Source organism: Thunnus thynnus, chromosome 5, assembly GCF_963924715.1.
Source record: "Thunnus thynnus chromosome 5, fThuThy2.1, whole genome shotgun sequence".
In the NCBI taxonomy this organism is placed as follows: Eukaryota; Metazoa; Chordata; class Actinopteri; order Scombriformes; family Scombridae; genus Thunnus; species Thunnus thynnus.
In genome coordinates this window covers 33,212,292-33,228,442 of record NC_089521.1, presented here as the reverse complement: position 1 = coordinate 33,228,442, position 16,151 = coordinate 33,212,292, and the positions used below count along the sequence as shown (strand labels likewise).

Here is a 16,151-nt window from a genome sequence, read left to right as displayed (position 1 = left end):
TGGTTAGGTTTAGACATGAGGACTGAGACGGTAGGGGTTAGAATATCTGCAAGACTGTAGATAGACCCTTCTCACTGTGGATGTACATTTTAATGTTTTAATGTGGACGGAGGTATTTAAAGAAACAAACTGAAACTCCTGCTGTGGATGCATGTTGTTTTAGCTTAAGAACGGCGTTTTAGAATCTAGCTGGATAATCTAGACGTAGTCTGAGAAACAAGGTTTAAACATCAGCTGATCACAGTCTTGAGAATAAAAATATGATCCACTGAGTGAAATATTTAAATTTAAATAACTTTAGACACAATCTCCATGAGAATTCAAAGTTTGGGAAAAACAACACAAGTTTATAAAGATATTAAACAGTATTATCAGGATAATAGTCGTATATTTAAACGCTTTCCTCGTCTCCTTTCCTTTGTGTTGTTGATTCTCAAAGTCTGAATTAAATATAAGAACAGATGTCCTGGTATTTTCTCCTCAAAATGACTGTGATGCTGCCATTCCTTCACATTATTCATCTCAGACACAGAAACCAGTCGACAGCCAGAAATCGACTGACTGAACCGTCCAGACCTGGAGATCTCACCTGGAGCCGGTTGCACCAGCTGTTCCAACGGTGAAACTTAGCTTCGTTATAATGTCACTGAGTGGAGATTTACGCATCACTAAATTAAAGAAGGTTGCAACATAAACTAGTTTGATTATTCGTTACTAAATGTTTACAGCTATTAACTGCTATGTGGAACTGTAAGCTATCTGATGACTGACAAAGCTAATGTTAGCTTGCTAATCTCTTCCATTTAGACTGAAGAGTAGAAGATAGTCGACATATCTGACACTTTACATTTCACAGAAAGAACACACTAAACCTCAAGTTACAAAACCAATATCTAAATGACCAGATAACATTGGTTAGCTTAGCTTAATCTGATATTGGCAGCTACATTTATTTTATCTTTTGGCCCCTAAAACTGATATTTTTGGAAGTTATGTTACATCTTGTGATGCTACAGTCACTTCCTGTTTACACAGTTGGTTGCTTGATTCTTCTTATTGTAACTATTTATAGATCTCCAAGGCACACAGCACAACATTTTCTCGATGAGCTGAGTGAACTCTTATCTGCTATTTGCACAGACTTTGATTCTCTCACAATAGCTGGTGACTTCAACATCCATGTTGATAACCCAACGGATAATTAAGCAAATGAACTTAACGCACTATTTGATACTTATGGCCGATGTCCGCATGTGAAGGAGTCCACCCACTCTCAAGGACATACTCTGGACTTGATTATCACTAAGGGTCTCCATGTTTCAACACTGGTCGGATCATTTCTGTGTATTTTTGGACTTTTTTATTCCTCAAATCTGACAACAACCTGTGGTTGTAAAAAAGAGGTGCTTAAGTGACCATACTGCTCTATTTAGACAGACAATTTCACAACTTCGAGTGAAAAATCAGACTCTATTCATGTTCTACTGAATAACTTCAATTCCAAAACACTGTATATTATAAACAACATTGCACTGGTAAAGCATAAGACAATCACTTATGAACAGAAAGCACCCTGGAGACATGATCCAAGTGTAAGGCTAAGGAAAAGAGAATGCAGAAAAGCTGAACATAAATGGTGTAAAACCAAATTTCAAATACACTGTGGTATCTACAAAGGCATGCTTTACTCCTACAACAATACAATTTGCAAAGCAAGAAAATCCTTTTTCTCCAGTATCATAAACAAAAACAAGAACAATGCTTGCACTTTATTTGCCACAGTAGAGAGACTGACAAATCCTGCCCCGCAAACAGCTCCTGAATTTCTCTCAGCTGATAAGTGTGATGAATTTGCATAATTTTTTTAAAATAAAATTGACAGTATAAGGACACCAGTCCTGATGTCAGAGTTCAGCCCCATCAACAGAGATACCCTCTTAGAAATAGTGCAGCACCTCATTCATCCACAACTTGCCACCTAACTTTTTAAAAACTGTTTTTAACTCCATAGAAACTGATGTTCTTAACATAGTGAATGCATCACTTCTGTCTGGCACCTTTCCTTCATCTTTGAGATCTGCAGTTGTTAAGCCTTTACTAAAAAAAACCTAGATACCTCTACCCTCAGCCCATCTCAAACTGACCCTTTTGGGCAAAATTATAGAGAAGGCAGAATTCTTCATTTTAAATGACTATTTTGATAAATTTCAATCAGGCTTTTGTGCCAGTCACAGCTCAGAGACTGCACTCATGAAGGTTTTTAATGATATTCGTTTTAATAGTGATTCAGGCAAGACATCAATTGACTTTATTACAGCCTTTGATACTGTCGATCACAGTAAACTTTTACATAGACTGGAAATCTGGGTTGGTTTTTCTGGAACAATTTTAAAATGACTAAAAATGACCAAATTCACACTTGGAGGGCGGGGATTATTTTGTAACTATTGGGAACCATGATTCAAAATGCATGACCTTGCCCTGTGGTGTACCTCAAGGATCTATTCTCGGCCCACTTCTGTTTATACTGTAAATGCTCCGACTTTGCCACGTCATTCAGAACAATAACCTTGCCTATCATAGTTATGCTGATGACACTCAAATTTACTTAACTCTCTCATCAAATGACTGCAGTCCTATAGAGTCATTATGTAAATAACTGGATGTCTAAAGAACTTAAAGAACAAGGCACTAAAATCAAAAGAGCAGGTAAAGAATCTTGGTGTTTTAATTGATCTAAGTTTGAACAGTCATGTAAAAGCAATAACAAAATCAGCATTTTATCACCTTAAAAACAAAGTCAGGGACCTTATGACAAAACAAGATGTGGGAAAATTGATTCGTGCTTTTATCTCCAGCAAAACTGATTACTGCAATGGACTTCTGACTGGACTTCCTAAAAAGACCATCTCAACTAATTCAAAATTCAGCCACAAGAGTTCTGACCAAAACCAAAACCCCAGTTCTTACATCTCTACACTGGTTTCCAGTAAGCCACAGAATTGATTTTGAAGTCTTATTACTTATTTATAAATCTCTTGGCCCTGAATATATGACTGATGTGCTTGAGCAATAAAACCCTGCAAGACCTCTTGGATCACCAGGAAGTAGACTGCTAGTGGTGCCGAGAGCAAAACCTAAACAAGAGGAAGCAGCTGTAATTCATTATGCAGCACAGCTGGAACCAGCTGTTAGGAACGCCCCAAACTGTACAGCTTTTAAATCCAGACGGAAAACCTTATTGAGAGCTTTTAAGTAAATGCTCTTAAAACTCAAGGTCTTATTATCATTGTAATATTATTCTTTATCTTTTTATTTATTTCTATTCCTTTATTAATTTATTTTACTTCTTTTTTCATTGCTATATAAAATTTATTTCTTTTATTTTGCTCTTTTCCAATGAATTTTCATTTTAACTTTGAATTGTACTGTTTTAACTACTCTGTACAGCACCTTGACTCTACCTCTGTGTATGAAACGTGCTTTATAAATAAAACTGCTTTGCCTTATTGTACAGCACTACAGATGTTTCCTAGTAACTGATTCACACATTACTAAAGTGTTTACTTTATTAGACGACAGGTTCACAATTGTTCAAATGTGTCCAAATGAGTCAAATCAAGTAGATATCTTTCAACGTTACAGTCTTTTTAGTGCCAAAGTCCCTCTTTTTGTTACTATACTTCCACCTGCAGCTCAACAGGGAAACACTGTCCGAGGAAACACAAAGAGGGAATTGGATGCTAAAAAGACTGTAAATGTGTCAGATATCCACTTGATATGACTAACTCAGACTGCTGAAGCTGAATAGAAGCTTCACAGAGACTTTTAAATGACTGTGTGGACACACTGTGGATTTCATCATCATGTCCTCCATCACATACGTTGAAAGATCTTTTAACCTCTTACCAGGTACCCAAAATTAAAAGGTTACTGTTCTTCAGCCCTTGTGATTATGGTCATAAACCTGGTCTCATTTATTTATCAGAATTAAAAAAAAATGGATGGATATGAACTTTTTGCTGTTAGATGCTGATAAAACTGAGTTATTAGTTGTTAGACCAGGAAAATATGAGCATCAGTCTGAGAACCTGAGTGTCAATATCAATGACTGTATTATCTCTGAAAGCTCAACCGTCAAAAACCTTGGAGTGATTTCTGATTCCCGTCTGACGTTCCCGTCTCATATCAAGGCTATTACCAACACAGCATTTTCTCATCTTAGTAATATTGCCAAAATCAGACCTATTCTATCACTGTGTGACACTGAAACATTAATCCATGCTTTTGTATCTTCCAGACTTGATTATTGTAATGTCCTTTTTTCTGGTCTTCCTGGTTGTTCTACTGAAGTCTGCAGCTAGAATCTTGACAAAAAAACAGAAAATTTGACCATATCACACCCATTCTGGCCTCTCTTCACTGGTTACTGGTCTCCTGGTCGTTCCTTCGGTTAACAAAAAATCAGTTGGCTTTAGAGCATTTGCCTACTGTGCCCTGTATCTCTGGAACGGCCTTCCATTACATGTTAAAGAAGCAAGTTCAGTTGAAATCTTTAAATCAAGACTGAAAACTTACCTTTATTCACTACATTTACAACCAAAAAGTCAGAATGAGTGTAAGTGATCCTGAAAATAGCCCCACAGGTGTGTCAGGGTCGTGTTAATAGTCAGTATGAACAAGAGGAATCATAACGGCGAGGAAAACCTCCTCCAGTCTTCATATCGACACTCAAATTTTGACACACTTGAAAAATGGTGAACCTGTCATTTAATGATACAACCTGATTTAGTAAATAACAAGATTTAAACTTGATATAGTTATTAAGAACTTTACACACAAACTTAGTGATGGATTTATGAGCAGCTGGTGCGACACAGTCCAGGTGTCAGCGAGGAGGAGCTGCAGCCGCCACAAAGAACAAACAAATGAGGGCTTGTCTGAGTCGGGAAGACCAGCCTGCACGCCCAAACAAACAAACAAACACACACACTGAGGCCAGATGCTGAGCCGCCGTCGTCTGAACGTCTCAGCTTTAAGTTCTCCTTTTAGATTCTGTCCTCGTCCAGCTGAAGACAGCAAGCGTTCGTCTCATCTCTGCCCTGAGGGGATTATGTAAAGTGCTCAGCTTTAAGATCGGTCCTCTAGTTCAGAAACATTTTCTCCACTTGTGTTCAGCACATCAGCTCAGTGGAGTGTGGACAGAACAGGCTGCAATATGGATATGGAAGTATGTATGTGGGTGTTTGTCACCCTCAGATGCTGCAGAGTGGAGTGAATGTGTGTGTTTCATGTGTGAGCAGCTGTTTTGCAGGTTGTTGTCTCTGCGTTCACACCTTCAGTCTCTTTGGATTTTACAAAGACGACATTAAGTTTTCATAAGATATTCACGCATCTTTGTCCAAAATGTGGGCTTGATCTGAAACACACTGGGTTAACATTGTACCCTGTTTAGTACAATATAGCACCAGTATAACATATAACCCAGTAACAATCTGTTATTTTGACCCAGTGTTACACACAGGTTTTAGCTAAAGCTGTCACAGATGTGTTGTTTTTTGTATCAAACTTTGTGCATATGAGATTCAAAACATACACAAGTTATTAACAATATATAACAAACTGTGATATGTAAGTTTAATAAGAGCAGATTAAACCAGGCTTTAGTTTGGGTAAAAAACCAAACAGTAAAATAAAAAATAATAGTGAAACTGGGTCAAAACAACCGCTTGTCTTGAGCAGCTTTCTGGGCAACATTAACTCAGTACTGTGTTGGTGATATATCGACCCAAACTGGGAACATTTTTAACTCAGAGATTTCTAGTGTGTAAGAACATAAAACATGCATGAATTGATTCTGAAAAAAGAGATCCGATCCAAAAGGGCTCCGAGGACAGATGTGGTCTGAAATAGACCCGAGGATAATTAGATTTGATCCAAACTGCAGGATCCAAGAGGATCTGTGAAAACCTCAATCAGACATGAAGCATGATGGCAGATCGGGGGAAGAATGACAAAACACTGATCAGCTGTGGCTCAGAGGTGGAAGACATTGATTTGTAGCTGTAGTCTGGTTTGGAGAGATTGTATCTTGAACCAGAAAAAACAATATGACAGAAGAGAAACTAACGGCTGGAATCAGATGGAGACACACAAATAAAAAAAAAAAGACTCAAAGCCAAACATCTTTATGAAGTCGAGGTTAAACCTGCAACATCAGGTTATTGGTCACATGACACTTAAAATCCTGTTGCATTAAGGAGGTTTTGTGTACAGTTCTGTTTGTTGACAGTAAACTAGCAGGAAGTAGTGTTTAATGACATGTTGATATGTGAAGGACAATAACCAACAAGTTGGACGTTCCATGGATGTAAGTGGAGGCTAAGAGACGCTAAGCTACATCTGAGCTACATGAACCCAACTGACTGGGCTCGTTCCCGGGAAGTCCGTCCAAATCCACCACTCATCAAGTCCACAAGGGGCCTAAAGCAGTCTTACTGCAGACTACTAGAGTCATACAATGTAAAAGAAAATAGTCAATAATTGATATTATATTATATTGATATCAGTGGCGGCTGGTGACTCAAAAAATTGGGGAGGACAGGAGTGAAACCAACAAACTGCATCAAACTATATGATTGTCCCCCACCTGATGAAATGGGAGGGGTGGGGGGCAATTTTATATGTCAATAAAACAATTTGCTTTCAAAAACAAAAACCTCTGAGTGGTGAAAACGCTGCTACTTTAAATACATTTATACATATTGTTTCTAAACAAAGAAGAGCTCATTTTAGCCATGGACTGGTTCAGATGTGTGATTTTACCAACAAAGTGAAATTCAAATTTATAGTATTGTTCTATTGTGACAACAGATTTATGTTCTCATCAAAAACAGACAAGATATCACATGATTTACACGTGTTTCCTGTGAATTTTCTTAGTATACAGAAATATATAAAGTATCACAAAGCTTATAATGTGATACAGGAACAGATCAGTGCTGAATACTAGAAAGACTGAACACTAAAAACATTCACAGATCTAAAAGTGTAGGTTCACATCAGAAAGTATTAATGCATGTATCAAATACGTGACTTACACACTCTTATCTATGTGCACGACATACAAAATATAGTCTATATCTAATCATGTTAACACTAGGGGTGCAACGGATCACAAAACTCACGGTTCGGGTCGTATCACGGATTTGAGTCACGGATCAGATCATTTTTACGATCAGCAAAAAAAAAAAAAAAAAAGATTATTCTGTAACACACTGACAGCGAGGAACTGTTGCCCATGGTCTTAAATGAAAACAATATTTAAGATGTCCAGTGTTTAAATAAAATCTTAAAATATATAAAATATTCAATGCTCAATTATTGTTAAATTAAATTGCATTATGAGGCATGATACCTTCCTCTTTTAAACACAGTAGTGAATGAAACAGTCTCTGTCCACATCATCGAAACTTGATCATAACTTAGAAACATGAACACACATCTTGTCCTGCAGCTTGTTGAATGAGCCACCAAACAAACATTCACTGCTAACGTCAGTTAGCAGCTAGATGCTAATTAGCTGCTCAGCTGCAGCACATCAAACAGCGTGTAAACATACCTACAGATGTCACATCAGACCGTTAGATGCTGGTTTGATCGTTACCCTTCAAAATCCCAGTTAGCGACACGCTGTCTGCCCATGACTTGTACTTACAGCAGTTTGTTTACTTTGTCTTAAATGAGACATTAAATTTTGCAATTAATCCGCAGTTCATATCCCTGCCAAACCGTGTGGGGCGATCCGTACGGATCACGTATCAACTAAGTTACGATCAACTACACCACTAGTTAACACTTGTTATTCCAGTTACTTTAAGCTTATTACTCAATATACAGCTCAGTTTAAAAACGAATTAAAGAAACTGTCAGAAGCAGCAGCCAGACCTCCTGCACACTAATTCACTAATCACATCAACATCAACAGGTGACTGAACAACCACTCAATTAAAAACTGGATCAATTCCTAATGAATGAGTGAGTCCTGACAGCTCACTGCAACAAGCAAACTACCTACAACACACACACACACACACACAAACACACACACACACACACACACATATATATATATATATATATATATATATATATATATATACATATGTGTATGTATATATATATATATATATATATATATATATATATATATATATATATATATATTTGCTGCATTCTTGTTAAGGAGATAAATTCACACAACAGCCACACAGAGAGACATTTAACCATCAGAGATGAAATGAGCGACCAGAGAGACAGAGAGAGAGAAGCTGTATCTGACTCACGTTATCTGACGCAGAGTTGTAAACTCTCACGCTCCTGGCGTGTGACACACGCTTTCACCTTCAGCCTCACGCTGCCCAAACCATTGTCACACCAAAACATTGTGACAACAACAGAGATGAACAGTCTTTTTGGTATAGAGTGATGGTCAAACAACGCAAATTATTATTATTTTTTTTTTTACAGTTATATCATTTAGTCACTTCTCAAAGAACACATTCAAAGCAGGAAATTACAGCTGTATCTAGATGAATTACTGTTCTGGTAAATATTTTTAAAGGCACAATCTGTTATTCCAATGTAAAGACATCCTACTGACAAAAGTCAAAGAACAAGATTGAAACCTGCTATAAAATGACATTTCATTCAGGCTGAATGAAATGATTGGACGGGATTATTACAGGCCTGCAACCGTCACTCATACTGGATTCTCACTTGATTTATTGATGGCTGTCGTATATCTATCATCATAATAATATATATTGTGTTTACTTTTCATGACATTTGCTTTTTTCCTTTTTGTTTTACAAGTTTATTGCTGTAGTGAGGTCAGAGGTCTATAGGCTTAATAATATGGATTTGTTGGTTTATAAGCTGCTAAGTAGACGAGCAAAGGTTGGTGTTTGTCCATCTACAATGTGAACGTCCTCAGTTGAAGATTTATTATGCATAGCCTATAATATCGGCAGTGTTTAACAGTTCATGTGAACAGTCTTTGTTGTAGCTGCTGTGTAAAGCAGCATAACTCACTGCAATCAAAACCATTAAGAATCGTTCTGTAAAACACTTTGAGGAGAGTTACGGGGTCACGAATTTCAATTCATCTCCATGGAAACACTTGAGGTGTCATGGTGGCCCGGCGCCTTCACAGATGTGATAACGGTGAACATGTCACGGTTTGTACGAGTGGTGTCTGCGAGGGCTCCGTCTGATATTTGGTTTCAGCTTTTATTAATTTGTCAACCTTGAGAGATTTTGATTTACTGTTTATACTGAAGTCCTCAAGACTAAAGCTTCACACCTCACTTACTGTTAATATCTGACATTGTACATCCAGTTTGCTGTATTACACATCTAATACTGTACAAACTCTTACTGCTGTTGTTGACAACTGGTGCACATCAAACTTTACAAATTTGCACTGATGCTGCACAACATACTCTGCACCTCTAAAATCACATGAACCATATTGGATTTGATTTTATTTTTTTGCATTTCCATTGTAAAAGCTGTTAAAGTCTTATCTAAATAATAGATGGTCTTTTTTGATTCTGACATTTTGAAAAGTCTTCAGTTTATCTGTAGGAGACGCTGGATTCTGCCGTCATGAAGAAACTCTTCCGACAGGTGAAATTATTTCACCCGCTGTCAGATTATCTGACTCGAAGACTAAACTGTCGATTTTTTATTTATTTTATTTTAATGGTTGAAGTGGAGATTGTTTTGCTCTTCTGTTGTTCTCAAAGTGTGTTGAGTCGACGGGGAATAACCAGCAGAGACAGTCTCTCTGTCAGCAGCTGACAGCAGAAAGACGCTGCAGCAGCCTTTTCTGCATTGTAAGTATATTTTTACGCATTATTTATTTGGGCTGTTCCACTCGCTCGTCCTACTCTAACTGTCAGTGAGTCCTTAGAGAGAGTGAGACGTCACTGATTTATACTGATACTGATGTCAAATATTGGATGGCCAAAGATTTCTCACAGCTAAATGAGGACAAGAGAGATTCTTTGAGCAGATCTGAAGGCTCTGAGGCACCAGATTCACTCTTTGTTAACTCCTCTGCTGGTAAAAACCCTGTGAGTCAAAAACTTGGGTGTGATTTTATACGCTGATCTTAACTTTCAGAAGCACATATTCAATATCTTTCAGACTGCTTTTTATCATCTTAGAAATATATCCAGAGTTAGATCTGAAAAGTTGGTTCATGTATTCATTTCCAGTCAACTAGATTATTGTAACGGACTCTTTGCTGGACTGGCGAAGCAAACGCTTTAACTTCTCTTCAGTGGCTCCCACTAAAGCAAAGAATTGATTTTAAAATACTTCTTATTGTTTTTAAAGCTATGAACAGCTGAGCTCCTTCCTACGTCGTCGACATGCTCTCTGAATACACACCAGACCCCTGAGATCATCAGATACAGGTCTCCTCACTATACAGAGAATATGGTTTTATATAATAATAATAATAATATGGTCATTATGGTTCTACTGGATTCTCTACCACATGACCTCAGGTCTGTTACAACAGTGTCTTCTTTTATAAGCAGAATAAAAACCTTTTTCACAAGCTTTTAGTTAGGTTAACACTTAAAACCTTCATTTTAGAATCAGTATTATTATTGTTATTTCTTTTTAATAATAATAATAATAATAATAATAATAATAATAATACCCTCTTACATTACTCTCTTTATTGTAATACCTTCTTACCTTCTAATTTTAATGTTGTCTTCTATGTTTTTATATATGTAACATCTCCTTACTTTATGTTTTATCTTCTATGTTTTAAAGTTAATGTAATGTTAAATGTTTTTGTCATGTATGATTTTTATGATTTTTATTTATTTTTTTGCTTTTGTTATTAAGCACATTGAGTTTATGTCTGTTGTATGAAATGTACGATATGAATAAATTTGATTTATGACACTCTACAAACTATGATTACTATTTTTTTTGTCAAAAAAGAAAACAAGAAAATCTCCAACAGTTTATTTTCAACATTAAACAAAATCCTATTTTTTCTTCATTACAAACTTTTTAATCATTTATATGAAGTTCGCCTACATTTTAACATTTTGAGATACTTTTATTTAGTACATTTATAATAATAAAATTTACAATCAATGAACTAGAATAGCGTTCCTGACGTTCCATGTATTGATTTCTGCTCCTGGTGTGAACAGACGGATCACAGCTGTGTTGGGATGGAGAGCAAATATCCGCAGAGAGGAAGGATTACAGCTGAGCTGAGTCAGCATGGAGGAACAGACAGGACTCACTGTGATGAAACAAACACTGAAGTTGTGCACAGAAGCTTCAGTAAGTAAGTAAAGTTTATTTAATATAGCTCTTTTCACAGAGCAGGTCACAACGTGCGTCACTGAAGTAAAATTGTGAAAGAAATAAGATCATAAAATAGCAACAACATACCTTAAAAACACACTTGGTCGCTGTGTGAGGACGAGCTGCTCGACAGCTGTATCACTTCATCAGACAGAGAGAGAGACAGTTTACAGACCAGGACACAGAGCCAGCAGGCATGTCGCCGCAGGTCTCTGACTCTCTGTTTCTTTGTCAGACGGTGCATCAACCTTCAGCAGGTTTAATTGGAAATGTGCTGCAGCTCAAACACATTAACATATGAAAGGATCCGCTCTGAGCGCAGAGGTGAAAACATCACGAAAACACAGTCTGCAGCCTTTTTATTCACATCACACAGCAGGTATATATATATATATATGATCCTGAAGCAGCCTAAATGAGATGTTGTTCACCTTCACATGAGCCAGGAATGTGTTTACAGCATTTATCTTCATTGCTGCCACTCATTAGCGTCACCCTGACAATTTTAAATTATGACCACGTGAGGCTGCTTCCTGCTCATTCTTTCACTCTTCTTCCTCCAGAAATCCATCCATCCCCGCTGAGGGAGAGCTCCGTCTGTCAGGTCGAATCGTTTCTCTGTTTTAATGACTAGTGTGGAGCTGCTGCTTCAGCTCATCTCAACATGACAGCAGGGCGTCGCTTACAGTCTGGACTTTTCCTCTTCTTGGAAAATGTGAGCAGTTTAGAAAATGTCCCTTCACGCTGAGCCTCATAGGAGAACATTTTCATATTCTTCCCCTGAAACTCTCTGACTGACTGCTCCTGTCAGTGTTCTAAGTCATATTTAACGAACTCTCTTAACTGCTCAATTTGTCACAAATCGCTTGTTTCAGCCTGATGAATTTCACCTCCTTGAGATTTGATCATTAGCAGTAGGGGATTCACAAATTGATGGAATGAAAAAGGCGGAACTCAAATGTGAAGGCAGTGCAGCACCCGGACAAGTCTACAGCGCGCACACGCTAGAGTTATCTTGTAGTTCATCTTGAAAAAGGCAGCGTTTGGGCACATTTTTTGGTTTAATGACTAAATAATTACCTTCATGCGACAAACGCTAAGTATATTTGAATACTTTCCACACAAGCACCAAGCTCCGGGGCTGTAAAATGAAGCTAAAAACTGCAGTTCCTTGAACGACCACTTGAGGCTCCAAAAGCGAGTCAATCCCCATAGACCCCCATGTTAAAATGTCCAACTTTACAGCAGAAATAAACATGTTTACAGTCTGGTACAAACAACGGTTTTGGTCTCTGTAGCTAATTTCCTCTTTCATGACAACTGTACGGGGGGTGAATTTTTTTATAACTCACCTGTTTTAAATGTTATTAAGCCGTAAAGTTATGCATAATGAAGGACATGGCTGCTTTGAGTGACAGGTCCGCCAGCCGCTAGGTGGCTTGTTTCAGCCATTGGGCCCGCCTCTTTGCCCATTTTTGATTGGCTGAGAGTTAGGCAGCATCACGCACTGCCAAGATGGTGACGGCCGGAGCGGCTCGCTTTGAGTTTCAAAACCGCTCTTCAGAAACCAACGGGTGACGTCACGGTAACTACGTCCATATTTTTATACAGTCTATGTTTCTACATCATCACACCATTTCCACCCCCAATTAGCATAATCAATGCCTTTATAATTGTCCATATAAGGCGACCTGTTCTGCTCCGTTTGTGGTGAGTGTCATTCCCAAAAATGTTCCCGAAGAGCAAAAATTATTAGAAAATATGAATCTGACTTCTCTCTGTGATGTCGTTCTAAGTTGTATTCAACAAACTCTCTTAACTGCTCAAACTTGTCACAAATCTCTTGTTTCAGCTCGGTTTCAGCATTAGAGGTACGATTCTGCATCAATTCACAAATGCCAAAAATCTATTTTTTAAATGTTAGTTAATAACTTGATGTTGACAGAATGAAAAAGGCAGAACTCAACTGCGAGTGCAGTGTAGCACCCGGACAGTCTACAGCGCGCACACGCCAGAGTTATCCTGTAGTTCATCTTCAAAAAGGCAGCGTTTGGGCACATTTTTGATTTAATGACAATAGAATTACCTTTACAAGATGAACAATGAGTATATTTGAATACTTTCTACACCATCACATCATTTCCATCCCTAATTAGCATGATCAGCGCCTCTAAAAGTGTCTATATAAGAGGACCTGTTCTGCTCCATTTCAAGTCCTGCCTTCAGGAATCAGCAGACAAAAACATCACAAACTTAGTGTGTCAGTAGTCATATTAGGGGACTTGAAACAATTAGAAAATATGAATCCAGCTGCCAACAACTTGACATCAGAGCAGCGTTGCACTGCTTGAGATATGTGTGTAAGCAGATTTCCTGCTTTTGTGTATCGCATTATACTGAGAGGTGTTTCTAATATCAATCAGTGAGGGTTGACTAAACACACCCTTCAGTATAAGCATTTCTTCCAGTTTGTTTTGTTTGTTTTAATGTCAAGACGCTCAGTTATCAAACTATCATTATCATGTCTGTCAGACCTGCTCGTTCGCTGCTCAGTGAATATTAGGATTTTAGTTTGTGTGTGTGTGTTCAGCTCGATATCCTCAGCGGTGAGGTAAAGGCTCGGTCTCCAGAGGAAACAGAGAGCTCGGCTCAGTACAGCTAATTACTGACCATTCTTTAAATAACAATACGCTCCAACTGCTGGCAGATTTAATTGTTGGGTTTTTTGGGGGGGGATTGTTGAGGCGAGAGCAGAAGCTCATTATGTGTGGGTGAGCGCTGGATTTCAGCAGGTTTGGAGGATTTACAGATGATTTATAGTAAATTAGCACCTTTTAGAGAGAAACAAGGAAATGTTAAGTGTAGCTATTCAGTTTGTTTTATTTTAAAGTAGAGTAGAGATTCAGGAAAACTTCCTCTGAAACACTTTATATTTCAGTCTGTAAATAATCAGTATTTGTTGTAGATTTCGTCATAATATGGATAAAAATGTAGACGCTCTGATATAATTTATTCCCACATTTATAAATACTTCTAGAGGTTTCAGTGGAGTATAATATTGGGAATCGTTTCAGAGATCTAAACCATCAGCAGTAACGTCGGGTGCTGGTGTCAGTCCCTCTGAATTAAAGAGTGAGGGTTAATATCCATCAGAGGAAACACAGCAGAGTTTGTAGATCCAGGGAGGCAAAAACACACAGCGACAAGACAAAATGAGATAAAAGATCTAAACTCATTTCTCTCCACTAGAAACCGCAGCTGTTTAGTACACCAAACACAGAATCCTCCAGCTCAGCTGAGTAATCATCAGCATCCTGATTAAAAGCTTCCTAGAAGACAGCAAAATCCACAGAAACAACTGTGATGTGATGACTGTGGTGGCTGCAAAAAGTACAATTGACAACAAAAAAATACTACAACAGCTTCTATTCGAGACTCCCAAGAAAAACGACACATTAGTTCATAACGTCAGTCACCCAAACATGACATATAGTTACCTTAAAAATAATTAAATATTAATAATAATAATCGACAGATTTCAATAATGAAAGTATAATATCTACCTCTGAAATGTAGAGGGAGTAGAAGTAGAAGTAGCATCAAATGGAAATACTAATGTACTTTAGGCTTGTACTTTAGTATAGTACTTGAATAAATGTATTTAGTTACTAGGGGTGTGCCCGAACACAAATACATTATTCGGCAAAGCACAAATAGTGGGTTTTTTACGAATATTTGTTTCATACAAATATTTAAAAATTATTTATTTTCGGGAAGAAAAAAACATGTTAAATACCAGCAAACAAGTCAGTTACATCACTATCTCAGTGTCTCTCCTCTGCTCCGCTGTTACGTCTATCAGCAGGTCTCAGTGAGGGGAGTCACATCCACCTTCTACATGACGCACATTTCCGAATTTGGACATCACTCCTGGAGTTGAGGTTGTTCCCCAGAGATAAAGCTGAACTACTGACACAAATGAAGTGCTCCCAAGGGAACGCTTCATGAACACTTTAACTTTCTAAAATTAAAAGTGTAATAAAAACATAAACTACACTTTGAAATCGATTACAAATACAAATACAAATAATTTTGCTGCCTCAACAAATACAGATACAAATACAAATACTGGCCCCTCTGCACATCCCTATTAGTTACTTTCCACCACTGCTGTTTGGAGGAAAAGTTAAACTCACTTCATGCTGTATGTCTTCAGAACTGAATTTACTTCCTCCTAATAATAAACTCTCAGTGTGACATCGTGGTCCAACACAACACCAGATTTCACATTGCTGGTTATGTTCCAGCCTGAGTCCGATCCATCTCTCACACATTACAACACACTGAGTCCCTGATAGACGAAGCCTCCATCTTTCTGCAGCCAGTCTCCATCTGATCTAACACCCCCCCACTATCTCCTGGGAAGCAGTTTAACAGGATTTATGGGATACTTTCTGTCCTGTTGATTTTTTTTGGCCAGCTCGATGGTTTCCTGAAGCCGCGCTTCGTCTCCACGGGTGTTCTTTGAAGTGCGTTCCCTATCCTCCATCACTTTGTAATTATCAGGGAGGTGTTTGATGGCCAAACAGCAAGTGATGCTGCCCTGCAGTAAATCCTGCAGGATGGATCCAGACAAACAGGAAAAGAGAAGAGGATTCAGGAGGGAAACCGGTTGTCCTGTTTATTGTAAGGTGGGATTGCTGATCTACAGAAGTTAGTTTGGCTTTTGAAGTCATTATGAAATT

General features: G+C 37.9%; 1 protein-coding gene across 3 annotated transcripts in view; it reads right to left on the bottom strand.

Moving 5' to 3' along the window:
• LOC137183662 (metabotropic glutamate receptor 8-like) overlaps positions 1-16,151 on the bottom strand; it is a 160,702-nt gene that overhangs the window by 110,730 nt on the left and 33,821 nt on the right. The window contains exon 1 of one of the 3 annotated variants that reach the window (XM_067590857.1): positions 8,346-8,503. The exons of the other annotated variants lie outside the window; for them this stretch is intronic. The gene's annotated coding sequence lies outside the window, so the exon portion shown is untranslated. Of the gene's footprint in view, positions 1-8,345; positions 8,504-16,151 lie in introns of those variants that run through there. 3 annotated transcript variants of the gene reach the window in all.